Raw genomic sequence first — 16,397 nt, forward strand, 5'->3', positions numbered from 1 at the left:
AAACATCCTCATTTCAGGGGCTCAAACGTAATTGGACAAAGTAATTTTACCATAAATAAAATGTTGATTTTTAATATTTTATAGAGAGTCCTTTGCAACAATGGCTGCCTGAAGTCTGGAAACCATAGACGCCATTAAACTTTGGGTTTCCTGCTTTGTGAAGCTTTTACTCCTTTTCTGCAGCTGCTTGTTTGTGGGTCTTTGTGCCTTAAGCATATGAAATGCAGCTCAATGGGGTTCACATCTGGTGATTGACTCGATCTTAGTCTCATCTGTAGACTGAATGATTTTCTAGAGCTGGGCGGCTTCTTTAGATGATTTGTGTAAAATGGCCTTCATATTTTTAAGGCTGATTAATTGTTTGCACCGTGTGGTGACCCTTCTATTTTCTCTCATGAAGGCTTCTATTAAGGTAGTATTAAATACTGAAACACCTAATACCTGGAGAGTGTTCATGACTTGTATGGTTGTTGTGAAGAGGCTTTTCTTCAACATGGAAAGGATTCAGCGATCATCCACCACTGTCGTCTTCTCTGGATGTCCAGGCCTTGTTGAGTTTCCAAGCTCACGAGTGTCCTTTTTTTTTTTTTTTATTTCAATAAATTTTTATTAAGATTTTACATAATACAGGTTATACACCGCAACAAACATGCGGACAGTTGAAAAACTTGTCCTATAACAGCAGGACAATAAAATTCAAAGTAAAAACAGATAACAGCTGAAAATTCTGCATAGTAGGGTTAGGGCATACAATTTGCAACATAGGAAGCAAGTGTAGGGATGATAGGTAATAAGAGAACAGGTCCACCAATCAGGACTGGAAGGACGAGAATTTGGACACCACCCAGGGGGACCAACGATTCCTTATTTTATTTTTGGTAAACAGATCTGAGGTCAGAAGGAGCTCGTATTGGTAATGTTTATTGATTTTTTTTTTGGATAATTTCCAATTTAGAGGGGATAGTTATTTCTCTCCAGTGGTCTGCCAGACACATACGTGCTGCTTTTAGAATGTGTGATACAATTGGTCTCAAATCGGCAGGGAATATATGTAAACCGATCCCCAAAAGCGCTAGCGGACCGCTCAAACTTCCAGCCAGGCCTGTAACTGAGGTAATGTTAGACACTTCTTCCCAAAAACATTGGATGAGCGGGCATTCCCACCACACGTGCCCTAGGGAACCAACACCCGAGCAGCCCTTCCAGCAGGATTGGGGATAGGAACCACGGAATTTGGAAATCTTCAGCTGGGTGTAGTACCAGTCAAAGTGAACTTTCTTAAGCTGCTCAAGATGATTGATACTGGAGGAATATTTCTGCAGGTCGCCAGAAGCGGACCACCATTGGTCTGGGGTTGAGGAGAAAGCAAGAGCCCCTTCCCAGCGCCTCATATACGCTTGTTTAGGACCATTACTGGGGGAATTAAACACTTTACATACTACCAAGAGGCCGTGTTTTTGAGAGGAGGAGGAACTAAAAAAACGCTGTATTGGTGAGCAAACAGCATTATGGCAGGATAAGGGAAATACACATGAATTTAAAAAATGATGAATTTGCAGATACTGGTAGAAATTATTTCTGTGAAGGCCAAATTCATCCATTAGGACAGAGAAAGGTTTCAACTCCTGAGTTAAGAAGATATCTTTCATGACCATAATACCATTCCTCACCCAATTGCCTAACGTGAGGCCATCCACATGAAGCTCCAAGGCTCTAAAGCCTGCTTTACATGTTACGATTCTGCATACGATATCGTATGCAATCGTAACCGCCCCCATCGTATGTGCGGCACGTTCAATTTTGTTGAATGTGCCGCACAAATGATTAACCCCCGTCACACGTACTTACCCGTCCATACGACCTCGATGTTGGCGGTGAACGTCCACTTCCTGGAGTGGGAGGGACGTTCGGCGTCACATCGACGTCACGCGGCAGCCGGCCAATAGAAGCGGAGGGGCGGAGATGAGCGGGACGTAAACATCCCGCCCACCTCCTTCCTTCCGCATTGCTGGCCGAGAGCCTCAGGACGTAGGTAAGATCTGTTCATCATTCCCGGGGTGTCGCACACTGCGATGTGTGCTACCCCGGGAACGATGAACAACCTGACGTTCAATCCATGAGGAATGAACGACATGCGTGCGATGAACGTTTTACTGTTCATTCGCAATCGCACGGAGCTGTTACACACTACAATGTACCTTACGATGCCGGATGTGCATCACTTACGACGTGACCCCACCAACACATCGTAAGATATATTGTAGTGTGTAAAGCGGGCTTAATAGAGAGAGACTCAAATTTAATCACCTGACGAGTAGAGACCAAATCAGACCAGTAAGAAAATGCCACTTTCATTGTCTGCAGGGGAAGAGAGGGGGCAAAGGAACTAAGTACTCGCGCCTCCAGTAGAAATCTCAAAGTCCCACGCGGGGCCAAGTATTTCTCCACAAGCACCCATTTTTGAGTACTAGAATCATCATACCACTCCCTTAACGCCTCTAGAACCGCTGCTTTATGGTACAAATAAAAAATTCGGGACCCCCAGACCACCATGTGAATAACTATAAATAAGGTAGAGATACCAACCCTAGGTTTCTTTCCTGCCCAAATAAATCTGCTCACAACTGTCTGCAGGAGAGAGAGAAACCTCTTGGGGAACCTCAAGGGAAGACAGCGGAATAAATAAATAATTTTTGGTAGGAACATCATCTTAACTATCTGAATGCGTGCTATCCAGGAAAGGGGTAAATGTATTTGATTGTCTATGTCCTTTCAAATGGAATTCAGAGTATTAAAATTCTGTTTGACAATATTGGAAAGTTTAGAAATCCTTAGCCCTAGGTACTAAAAGCCGTCCTGGGCCCAAGTATACGGGACAAGTGAGGAGATTCTATCTCTAACAGATGGTGGAACATTAACTGAGAAGAGACCGATTTTCCTTCGTTTAGCTTGTAATATGAAATCTTAGAGAATTCAAGGAGAGCGTTTTTGATCCCTATCAATGATTTTTCACTATCCGTGCAAGAGAGTATTACATCGTCTGCATATAGACCGATCTTATGTTCTACAGGGCCTATTTTAACTCCAGAGATTTCCGGGTTGAGCCTAATGGACTCCGCCAGGGGCTCCATGACTAAAGCAAAAATTATAGGAGAAAGAGGGCAACCCTAGCGGGTCCCATTAGTCAGGTCAAATCTATCAGAATAGATGCCTGCTGCACAGACTGAAGCATTTGTTTTTTTGTATAAGGCCATAATAGCATCCTTTATATTACCAGAGAAACCAAATGTGTCCAAAACGGCGTCCACATAGCTCCAGTGTACCCTGTCAAACGCTTTTTCCGCATTTAGAGACAGGAATACACCGAGGGTACAACTGGATTCAAGAAAATCCATCAAATCAATCACTCTTCTAGTGCCATCTCTAGCCTGCCTCCCTGGGACAAATCCCACTTGGTCAGGGGAGACCAGGGCCGGCAAAACTGAGAGGAGTCTATTAGCCCAGACTTTTGCATATAACTTCACATCACAATTCAAAAGAGAGATAGGTCTGAAGTTACCAGGAGAGGTTGGAGGCTTCCCCGGTTTAGGAATAGTAGTGATTGTCGCAGCCAAGCTTTCAGATTGGATATCAGATGAGTACCTTCATAGTGAGAATGTTCTAACCAAAAATGGAGCCAAGTTGTGCGCAAACTGGCGGTAGTAAGAATTAGAAAAACCATCTGGCCCGGGGGCAGAAAGTCTCTTAGAGGAATTAATAACCCGAACTACTTCCTCCTCAGTAAGGGGGGGGTTATTAAGAGCAGCCAGAGCTGTGTGGGAAAGTTTGGGAAAATTTAGTTTAGCAAGGAAAGAAGAAATTTCACCCTTCGTGGGCTGGTGTGTTTTAGGATCTGACTTGAGATTATATAGTTGGTAATAGTATTCTTTAAACTCACTAGCTATATGAGTAGGGTTTAAAACTTTGGACCCGTCATGCTTAATCAAAAAGGGAATGGCCATCCGAGCCTCCCTTTTCTTCACACGACTTGCTAGGACCCTACCGGCTCTATCACCCAAGCTATAGAATTTGGATTTAAGCTTTTTTAGATTTTTTCATAGCAATACAGTATAAATGATCTCAGCTGATCTCTCAGACCTCTAATAGAGTCAAGGAACATGTCAGAGGGGTGGGCCTTGTTTGCCCTTTCCAGGAGCTGGAGTTTAGACAAAATATCATTCAATGCTTTTAACCTTTTCTCCACTGCTGCAATTTTGATGAGGACACCTCTAGCAAAGGCCTTATGGGCCTCCAAAAGAGTTTCATGCGAGACCATTTGATTATCATTAATGGCAAAAAATTATTTTAATTGCCAAGCGATTTCATCGCTGGTATCTTGGTTAGTGAGGATATAATCATTCAGTCTCCATTTGGAAGGAGACCGGGTAGGACCCTCGTCTGAAATTGTTAACATAACGGGCGCGTGGTCTGACCACGTAATGGGGCCAATGTTAATCTGGTCACAACCCAACAGTACCGAATCATCTACTAAGATATAATCTATTCTAGAGTAGGTATTAAACCTTAGGGAGTGAAAAGAGTAGTCTCTCTCTCCTGCATAAGCATATCGCCATATATCATGAAAGCGAAACTCACTGATCAGGTGGCCCATCTCTTTTCTGGCCGGGGTTTGGTGGGAACAATCTAGGGATTTACACATAAGGACATTAAAGTCTCCACATATCACCGAGGAACCCTTTGCCACTCCCCTAAAAGTCTTCAAAAATTTACCGATGAATTTTAATTGGCCCACATTGGGAGCGTACACTGAAGCAATAGTGAATTGCACATTGTTTAGTAGACCAATTAAAATGACATATCTCCCCTCAATGTCCCCCACCACCCTTTCAAGCTGAAAGGCTACAGAGCTTTTAATGAGGATTCCCACACCCGCCCTTTTGTGGACATTATTGGCAAAAACTGATGAGGATAATTAACATTTTTCATTCTACCATTATCCTGGGCTAATAAATGTGATTCTTGAATGCACAAAACATCACTACTCGCCTTCCTTGCCTCTTTCCAGACCCATGACCTTTTATGCGGAGAATTTAATCCCTTTACATTTAGAGACAATACCTTTAAACCCATGGTATGTAAGGCCAGAAGTGTCTGTGATAGCCGAGAATCTGCTTCCTTTGGAGTATTAACCCTACAGAAAGAAACGGTACAAAGAGGCAAGACCTATCAACAAATAACATGATATAACAATTAAAGATAAACTGAGAAACAAGTTGCTCCTCACATAACATGACGGAGCTACAGAAGGACTGATAAGCAGTCAAAACAGTAGGAGCGAAAAAAAGACGCTCGTGGGGCAGGAACTGCAGGTGGGCAGAATGTGGCCACAAAATTTAGTAGCCAGCACCCTCTGCAGAAACAAAAAAAAAAATCCAGAAAAATGGAGACCACGACCTCAAAAGGCGAAAGTTATGGGAACTTCAAGCTTTGAACCATTCAGGATTAATTCTCCTGTTTTGGGGTGAATCTTTATCCAAGGTAGATGGCGGAGGGGATGGAATATCCCAGTCGTCAAACACTTTCCCCAGTTGCGCAGTAGAGAAGCAAACCCGAGTATTACCATCTTTACTGACAATGAGCTTGATAGGGAAACCCCAACAGTATATAATGCCTTTATCCCGTAGGATCTTTGTAAAAGGGGTGAATTCTCTCTATTCTCGAAAGGCGAGCAAATCTGTCTGGCAGGGAAAGTTTCTTTTTTAAACCAAGCAGGAAGGCCTCCTTTGTTTTATAGAAGTGAATGCGGGCAATAGTATCTCTGGGAATCGAAGGGTTAAGTCCTTGAGGCTTAGGGATTCTGTGGCTCCAGTCCACTAAGATATCTCTCCCTTCTGCTTTAGGCACAACAGCTTGAATAAAGTCCTGTAACAGGGGGAGCAAATCTTTGTCATGCACTTCTTCTGGTATTCCTCTTATTCTAACATTGTTTCTCCTGGATCTGTCCTCCAGGTCCAGCATTTTAGATGTAAACTTGTGGACTTCAGCTTTAAGCTCCCCATGCTCATCTATCAGGGCATTGTGGGACGCTATTAACTCCTCCATTTTGTTCTCCAAATAATCTGTGCGGTTCCCCATGGCTCCAACTTCCCCCTTCAGCTCTGCCAACATGCTCTTTATATCATTTTGCATAGTTTTCCTGAAAGCTGCAAAGAGGGATTTCATCTCCTCCTTTGTGACAGGCTGGTTATCAGAGCTTACCATTTCCACAGTGCCCACAGTCTCCATGGAGCTTCCTCTGCTTGAGGCAGAGGAAGTAGCAGAGCGTGCAGGCCCTGCAGACTTTGCAGCATGAGGGGAGGCAGCAGCCATCTTAGAAATCCTCTCCAGCCCGGAGCTTCTGGCAAAGAAGTCAGATACCTTTCTGGGGGAGCTCCGGAGCCCGGTTTTGGACCACCTCATCTGATCCCAGGGTGATACTGAGTGCCTGGAGAAAAATTCACCGCTGAAGGAACTGCCGGTAAGATGTGTGAACCGCTTCACTGCCTGAAGTCGTCAGAGCTCCTGGATTATGTGACCAGCACCATGCTCTGCTAGGCCACGCCCCACCGGTGTCCTTTTGATTTGGTCCTCACTAATATTTCTGCTATCTCCGTGATGGATTTCTAACTCTGTTTCAATTTCATTTAGTGCTCCTTTGACCGCATGTTGTGGATTTGCATCAACAGCTTCCAAATACAAATGCCGCACCTGGAATCAGTTCCAAACCTTTTACCTGCTGAATGTATGATAAATAATAGGGGGAATAGCTCATGCTACCCATTAAACAACTCTTAAGATAATTATCCAATTCATTTTGGTCTCCTGAAAGAGGCAGCTACATGTTAAAGAGCTGTAATTCCTAAACCCTGACTCCAATTAGGATGTGAAACCCCACAAATTAAACTTGAGAGTCTGTATTTTAAGTCTATATTCTTTATGTAACTGTATCTTGAATATAGTTTAGTAAACCGCTAAAATGCCAAAAATATGTGTCACTATCAAAATATTATTGGACCTTACTGTATAAAATAGCTCAGTGTGAACTTGACAACATTTTTGACCAATTTTGCCACTTTCTATAAAGTTGCAGTTGATGAATCGGCCAAACACATCTGATAACCCCAAACCACAACCGCAAGGATGAGCAAAAAACAAACTAAATACAGGTGAACACTATATAATGGCATCATTTCTATGGCCAGTAATTAGATATAAAGTCTTCAGTAATTGTATTATTACACGGGATCAACATGATGTTACATCGTCATCTTCTCCCCATTCAGGTCCCTACAATATTGGATCCTCTCAGTGGAGATCTTCTATATAACAAAATTCTCCTGATTTCCCCATTAAGGATGGATATGGACAGGGACAAGATGGCGGAGAGGATATTACACCTCACCCTAGAGATCCTCTTCCGGCTTACTGGAGAGGTGAGAGATTCTGATGACGTCACATTACATCATTCTTAACTATGGGAATAACAGATGGAGAGAACTGGAGAGGTGAGGACTCTGGAAATGTCTGGAGTGAGATTTATTACTGTGTCTCTCCATAACCAGGATTACACAGTAGTGAAGAAGACCTCTAGTGAGCGCTGTCAGGCCCCTGTGTCTGAGGGATGGGGAAGACCCCTGAGCCCAATCACGGGGCCTCCACCTCACCCCCCGATACATGAGGACATCAATGACCAGAAGATCCTAGAACTCACCTACAAGATGATTGAGCTGCTGACTGGAGAGGTGACACTGCTGGGAATGCTGGGACATTATACAGTAACGCTATGAAGGGATCGGGGGTGACGGTATCATTGTATGTGTCAGGTTCCTATAAGGTGTCAGGACGTAACCGTCTATTTCTCCATAGAGGAGTGGGAGTATTTAGAAGGACACAAAGATCTGTACAAGGACGTCATGATGGAGGTTCCCCAGCTCCTCACATCACCAGGTAATAGACAGGACTAAATACACACGGCCTATAATTATCTGTATGTAAGGAATGAATTCAGTCCCTGTATGTGTCTCCTCCAGGTCTATCCAGTAAGAGGACAACACTAGAGAGATGTCCCCGTCCTCTTCTCCCACAGGACTGTAAAAAAGAAGATCCCGATGTTCCTCAGGATCATCAGGTAGATGGAGAGAAGGTGCCATGAAATCTCCCTATGATGTGTAGACGGCTGTGAAGGTCTTGTGCTCAGTCTTGTTTTATCCTCCAGTATTATATGTGTTATACTTGTGTAATGAGAGCGGTGGAGATGGCAGGATTAGAGCTGATCATAGATGGGACTTCTCCATCTGTCTGTGACTTTTACAATATTTGTTTCAGGGGGAAGATCTGCCCTACATTAATACAACAGAGACATATGTGAGGGGTGATGAGCGGAGTACAGAAGATATTCCTACAGATAACTGCCCAGGTGAGTAGTAGCTTCTATATTTATTATTTACCAGCTGGTACAATTACAATTGGTACATGCTAAAAATGTTTGGTTTTTTTTAAATCAAAATATATAGCTTTTTCATTTCCATTGTCATGGAAACTCCATTCTTGGGAGCTAATTTGGGGTGAGATACACGGGATCTCCAGATCTGCCAATGTTGGTCGAATTAATAGCGATGCATCAGACACAAGAGCACACACCCGGGGTCTGTCAGTGTACCAGCTTGTCTGGGCTTGGGCCCCAAAAGACAAGTATTTATTACATCCACAGAAGAATGGGATGGCTTAGTACTTATCCAAAAGGCAAATACAAGTGCTTCCCAATAAATTAAATATCATCAAAAAGTTAATTTACTTCAGTAATTCAATACAAAAAGGAAATGCATATATTATATAGAGTCATTACACACAAAAGGATCTATTTCTATATATTATATAGAGTCATTACACACAGAGGGATCTATTTCTATATATTGTATAGAGTCATTATACACAGAAGGATCTATTTTATGTATTTATTATATAGTCATTACACACAAAGGGATCTATTTCCCAAGTTTATTGTATAGAGTCATTAGACACAGAAGGGTCTATTTCACGTGTTTATTTCTGTTAATATTTCGTTTATGCTTTGATACTTTTACAAACAAAATAATATTTTACAAAAATTAATTTTTGTGCATCGCCATGTTCTGAGAGCTGTAAGTTCTTTATTTTTTTGTCGATTGCGGCATTTCGTGGTTTGTTTTTTTTCAGGACAGTTAAATGGTATCAGTTCTATAATTTTTCTTGTAACATATGACTTTTTGTTCACTTTTCATAAAAATGCTTGTATAATGGAAAAGCTACATTTTTAGCATCATTTAGTCACACAATGTCTGGCTCGAAACTCGCTGAGTGTCAGGACTATTTCTTACGCTGTTCACACAGCAGAGTCAGACACTCCTCACACTTCTGCTGTTGAGTTGCACAGACATGCTCGGGCGTTAACCAGCTGTGTTCTTGTAAGTAATGGGGCTTGCTGGAGTTAATTTCTGTTAGTCTGTGGATTACTGCTTGAGTCACATGTTGCAGAATATCTATCACAGTGACCCATTTTACTTTTCACGCAGTCGCACTCTTGGACATGAATATTTTTTTAACTTGATCTTTGGTCTTATACATTGCAGTACTGGTGCACTGCAGTGCCTGAGACCTATTAGTTTCTCACTCCCGCTGCCTTATAGACTCTGTCTTTTAGACTTTGCCTATAGCTGGGTCTAACAGGCCATCATACCCTGGCATCATCAGATAACCTCAGGGTGCGATGGTGCAAGGTGTCACCTGTCATATACAACTATCACTCACTGGATGTTTGCCCACTGAGTGGCGCTATACACAATTCTCAGCAACATGAAAAAGTGGCACTGAGGATTAAGGACCCTAATGGCTGTCGTAAAAAAGCGTATCGGCTGTCATTAAGGGGTTAATATCATAATCTATTAGGTCTTGCATAGATGTCTGCAGTTTGTACCCCTGTCTTCATCAGCTAGTAATTGAATTTTAATACAATTTGTTTCAAAAGTCAGCATTTATGAAAAAAAAAAAAAATTTCTTCGCAGAGGACTGTGCATCAGAGGGATGTCTGCCATTTACTAATTTTGAAGCTGCTGATTATGGTGTTAAACCATATCAATCTGAAAATCATGACATTCAAGATATACCACCAGCCATTCACAACAAAAATCTATCATCTATTCCTTATCAACAGGACCTGTCTTCTGATTCATTACAGACTGTTAAGCAAAATGAAAATAACAAAAAAGATTCTGGACATCAAAACACTCATAATGGGGATAAATCATTTTCATGTTCAGAATGTGGGAAAGGTTTTAACAGGAAAGACTATCTTATTGTACATCTGAGAAGTCATACAGGGTTGAAGCCATTTTCATGTCCAGAATGTGGGAAATATTTTACCAGTAAACATTATCTTACTTCACATATGAGAATTCATACAGGGGAGAAGCCATTTTCATGTCCAGAATGTGGGAAATATTTTACCAGTAAACAATATCTTACCTCACATCTGAGAATTCACACAGGAAAGAAGCCATTTTCATGTTCAGACTGTGGGAAATGTTTTAACAGGAAAGACTATCTTATCGTACATCTGAGAAGTCATACAGGGTTGAAGCCATTTTCATGTCCAGAATGTGGGAAATATTTTACCAGTAAGCAATATCTTACCTCACATCTGAAAATTCACACAGGGTTGAAGCTATTTTCATGTCATGAATGTGGGAAATGTTTTACCAGTGAAAAATATCTTAAAGCACATCAGAGAACTCACCCAGGGAAGAAGCCATTTTCATGTTCAGAATGTGGGAAATGTTTTACCAGCAAATCAGATCTTAACACACATCTTAGAATTCACACAGGGGAAAATCCATTTTCATGTCACGAATGTGGGAAATGTTTTAACAGGAAAGACTATCTTATTGTACATCTGAGAAGTCATACAGGGGAGAAGCCATTTTCATGTCCAGAATGTGAGAAATGTTTTACCAGTAAACATAATCTTACGTCACATTTGAGAATTCATACAGGGGAAAAGCCATTTTCATGTCAAGAATGTGGGAAATATTTTACCAGCCAAAAAAATCTTACCTCACATCTGAGAATTCACACAGGGAAGAAGCCATTTTCATGTTCACACTGTAGGAAATGTTTTGCCAGTAAACCAGATCTTAAAATACATCTGAGAATTCACACAGGGGAGAAGCCATTTTCATGTCACGAATGTGGTAATTGTTTTACCAGTAAAAAATATCTTAAAACACATCTGAGAATTCACACAGGGGAGAAGCCATTTTTATGTCACGAATGTGGTAAATGTTTTACCAGTAAAAAATATCTTAAAACACATCTGAGAGTTCACACAGGGGAGAAGCCATTTTAATGTTCAGAATGTGAGAAATGTACCAGTAAATCAGAACTTAAAGCACATCTGAGAATTCACATAGTGAAAAAGCCCTTTTCATGACCACAATATTGGAAATGTTTTACCAAGAATTGATATCTTGCTGCACATCTGAGAATTCATGCAGGGTAAAATCCATTTTCATGACCAAAATGTGTGGATTGTTCTCCCTGTAAATCAAGTCTAAAAGGGAAATTAATTTAGAACAATAAATGATAATGAGTAAATATACTGTATGCAATGACCAATAAATATCAGCAAGTAGAATGCATAGAACAACCAAAATAATTCACCATGTATAAAAAACAATCTTTATGTGAGCACTATAACTGCATCTTAAAGGGGTTGACCAGCGCTTCTCTGATATACATGATCAGGATAGATGCTGAGGCAAATGTCAGACACCAAGCATGTCACGTCTAATAATTATCATGTCTTATTGATCAGATGAAACTAAATGTAGACTGGATAGTTCCATCTTCTACTGTGCTAATCAAATATGCGTATAACAGCATCTACCCACACCTAAATGCGAGGTCATATGGAAGAGACAGGCATCAGACCACCTTTTTAAAATTTTTAACCAAAGACTAATACACATCTGCACTTAATTCTAATATTCATCTGTTGGCCTCTATATTTTTTTTTATTGTTTTTATGTAAGATCTTGCCTTAAAACTTTTTTAGTTGAGGGAGAGCTGGTATACCGTTTGTATTGAAATATTGAAGCAAGGATATGAGCCAGAGTTCACCTATCACTTACGTCAAGCTCACTGAGGTGATCATACGTGCACAACTTCATGATGGCCATGATGTATCCATGTGTCATAGGTCAGGAACCTCTTCCCAATCATGACGTATGTGAACAATGAAGGTTGTGAAGGGGTTAAGATAATTAAACAACTGGAAAAGTATTCTTTTATAGGGGACTAGTACAATTACCTGGCTTTGCATGGGTCTATAAGGTTATAAGAAGAACGTACATCAGTTTGAGCATGTTATCTGGCTACATTATGGATTGGTGACTGCAGAGCTGAGCAAAGCATAGTTTTTATTCTTTAATCTCTCATCTCCATTGCGGAGATATTAGAGATATCACAATGTTTTCCAAAAAATAAGACCGTGTCTATTATTTATTGCTCCTCCTGCTAGCCAGAAGCAGTATCACCAGATGTGTGTGGAATGTTACTGCAATTGGATGTGTATGTGTGAGAGCGGATTTCTACTGCAATTGGATGTGTGTGTGTGTCAGCGGATTGTTACTGCGATCTTGTGTGTGTGTGTGTGTGTGTGTGTGTGTGTGTGTGTGTGTGAGCGGATTGCTACTCTGATTGGGTGTGTGAGTGTAGTGATACATGGACCTGATGTGTGAGCGTAGTGATACTGGGACTGGATCTATGTGTGTACCTGTGAGCGGAGGTATACTTGACCTAATCCCTGTGTATGTGTGAGCAGAATGGCGAGGGACCTGACAGAAAAACAGATCTGTATGGGAGAGCCCATCCACTGTCGGCGCTTGCCCTTGTGGTTTTCGCAGTCTGGTGAGTGCAGATTGTTTTATTTTGCGGGGGCGGTGGTGGGGGGGCGCTTTCTGCTTACTATTTGGACTGTCTTTTTTTGTTTTGGGGGTATCTGCTTTTTTAATGAAGTGTCCTACTGTATTCTTAAACTTATTCAGCTGCATGGACACTTTATTATTGAACCGCAAGTAGGGCTTATACTTTATGCATACTCCAAAATGGCCAAAATTCCTCCTAGGGCTTATTTTCGGGGTAGGTCTTATTGTCGGAAAAAACTGATAGCTTGTAAGGTTTAGGCTATTATTTAATGTTAATTAACTGGGTATTACCAGAGATTTGTTTCTGGGGGTGTGTACATCTTCTCTTAAATGAGATTGAAAATCATAAGTAGGCAGCGTCATGTAGGAGAGAAAAGAATACACCCTCCTCTCCTCACTGATGTGTACAGATAAAATGTAGAAATACAGCAGCATTACATATTATAAATACTTCCAGATCTAATCTCCTGGCAGTCAGTGTGGGGGGAACAGAACTGATAGCAATATGAGATAAGATCTGGAAGTGTTTGTTATGATATATAATTTTGCTGTGCTTTTTCTGTACACAATAGCTGCAGAGATCAGTGACTAGAGAAGGGCTTATTTTTTTTTTAACCCTGTGTGTTGTCAACCTCATGTAGTAAAAGAAGTATATGCCCTCAGAGACAAATTTCTGCTAACTCTCACGTAAATGATACCAAATTCTGAACTGAAGTGTACAATTAAATATCTCCGCAACAGTGATGAGAAATTAAATAGTATTCACTACATTTAACTCCGCACAGCAAGGGTTTGGGTCCTGGAAATGAAGGAGTGAGGTGGTCCCATGCCTGCTGTGATTTCTTCTCTCCCCCGCCGACTACGCATCACCGACATGTCTCCTAATAAGATGCCTCCTCAGGTGCCTGATCCGGTAGCTAGCAAGAGGACCTCGGGAGGTCTGACGAGATTCCTCTCCTCACCGGCGGCGGTCTTCTCCAGTGAGGGCAGAAACAATATGTCGCCAGCTGGAGCTGCAAGCATGCTGGGGGGGGAAGGGAAAGTGGAAGGTTAGATTTCAGGAAGCTGCCTTTTCATATGTTCAATTTTCTGATTCTTCTATGTGGTTGGTGAGGAGAGAATTTCTACTACCTTCCCACACGCTGTGGGAAGGGAAAAGTCTGGTCTCTCTGTTGGTGGGCTCAGGCTCCTCTGCGAGTCTGTACTTGTCCACGATTTCGTTCTACCCTGTGGATCTGGGAGCTGGTCCTTAGGTCTGCGAGCTGTTTGTGAGTTTTCTATACCTTTTGTGTAGCCTTCTCTGTGTCTCTGCTTGCGCCCTCTCGCGGGACCCTTGTGCGTCTTCTCCTCCTTCCTTTTCGGGGATCTGCACCCCTCTTCTCCTTTGATCTTCACTCCCTTCTAGATCTTTTTCTTCTCTTCCCCCCCCCCCTCTTTTTTTCTGTTTTTCTCGTTTCTCCCTTATCTCTGCTTGCCTCTCCAGGGGTCGGAGCTAGTTCACGATGAAGCAGGAACGTTCCGTGCTGAATATACAGTAGGATCTTTGAATGTGAGGGGTTTGCATGGTCCCGAGAAGCACTCAATCCTCCTAAACCTCCTGTGGAGGAATCGTATACAGGTAGCCTTTCTTCAGGAGACCCACTACAGCGTGGGGAGACCATACAAGTTGTCGGACAGAACATATCCGGTAGTGTACCACTCCCCCTCCCCTAACCCCAGATCCAGGGGGACTAGCATACTGATATCCGGTTCCCTACAGTGAGAACTGTTGGAGTCGAAGTCTGAGGGGAAAGGAGGCTCCTAACGGCAAAGGGGCGCATCGTATCTCAAATATATACATTTGCAGCGATTTATATGCCAAACATAGGGCAATGTGCATAACTTCTGCATTACCTTGAGCTGATAGATGAATTTTCAGAGGGCACCTTAGTGATGGGAGGGGACTTCAATTTCACTTTGGATCCTCATTTGGATAGTTCTAAGGGGGTATCATATCTGATGCAACGAGCAATGCACCGCATTAAGCGGGGGCTGTTTGAATATCAGATGATGGACGCATAGCGGCTGTTGCACCCATCGGACAAGGACTACTCGTTCTATTCAGCGGTCCATGATAGCTACTCCCACCTTAACCATTTTTTTTGGCAAGCACCGGGACCTCCATGGTCCGATGGCTGCGACAATCGAGAGCATCTAATTCTCTGACCACGCGCTGATTACCATTTCGCTTGCCCTTTATAGCCCCATTGAGAAGAAGAGTCAATGGATCTTGAATTACTCTCTGTTAAATGACCTGACTGTTATGGGGGAGGTCCACTCGACCCTGGTGGAATTCCTGGGGGAGATTGCGACAGGGGAGGTGTCACCTAACGTTGTGCGGGTGGCCCATAAATGTGTTGTAAGGGGACTTTTCATTAAGCATGGATCGCGGTTGAAGCAGGAGCGTGCAGCGGAGGTGGCTGCTCTTCTTGCTGAAATTCATCAACTAGAAATCCTACACAAGAGGGAGGAGCTGTGTACTCTGCTGACTCAAGGCAAGGGGGGCCATGGTAAAATGTGGGAGATATTTTTATGAGTTCGGGAACAAGAGAAGCAGAACCTTGGCTAGAGCGTTACATATACAAAATGACGGGGATATTTCCCGCAGGTGCAGTCTTCGGGAGGGGAGATGGTTACGCTGCCAAGTGATATTGCCTCGGCCTTTGGGAATTTTTACACCTCCCTTTATTCTATTGACAACTCACGAATTGAACAGGCCCGGGCAGACTTTTGTCTTCAAATACGGGAATGCATTCGCAACTCGGGTATGAATCAATTTAAGGCGGAGGATGTGGCTGGACTGGACAGACCCATTATGGAGTCAGAATTTCTTGCGGCTATTAAAAACTTTCCGACGGGAAAAGCTCTGGGCCCTGATGGATTTCACTTAGCCTACTACAAAAAGATGGCCTCCGTATTACATACCCCTTTCTTTCAGGCCTTTAACAACGTGGCTTTGTGTGGTTTGTCCCCTGTCCCTCGAGACACTTTGGCGGATAATATAGTTTTTATTCCCAAAGAGGGAAAAGATCCTACCCAGTGTGCTAACTACCGCCCCATCTCCCTGTTGAACACGGATTTGAAACTTTTCATGAAAATTTATGGCGAATAGACTTTTATCTCTGATGGCAGAGGTCCTTCACCATAATCAGGTTGGGTTTATGGAGTGGAGAGAAGCTAGGGATAATACGACTACAACTCTGAACCTGGTCCATAAAGCCCATCTCGAGAAGCTGCCCATGATGCTACTTTCTACAGATGCCGAAAAGGCTTTTGACCAAGTTAATTGAGTGTTTATGACTGAAGTCTTGCAGGTGTGACATCCCTGGACTATTCAGGTCGTCACAGGGTACTGCACAA

General features: G+C 42.4%; 1 pseudogene; it reads left to right on the forward strand.

The window, feature by feature from the left end:
* LOC142313058 (uncharacterized) overlaps window positions 1-11,503 on the forward strand; it is a 44,110-nt pseudogene extending 32,607 nt beyond the window's left edge.
* Window positions 11,504-16,397: the final 4,894 nt, after the last annotated feature.

The sequence above is a fragment of the Anomaloglossus baeobatrachus genome, chromosome 5 (assembly GCF_048569485.1).
Source record: "Anomaloglossus baeobatrachus isolate aAnoBae1 chromosome 5, aAnoBae1.hap1, whole genome shotgun sequence".
Taxonomy (NCBI): domain Eukaryota; kingdom Metazoa; phylum Chordata; class Amphibia; order Anura; family Aromobatidae; genus Anomaloglossus; species Anomaloglossus baeobatrachus.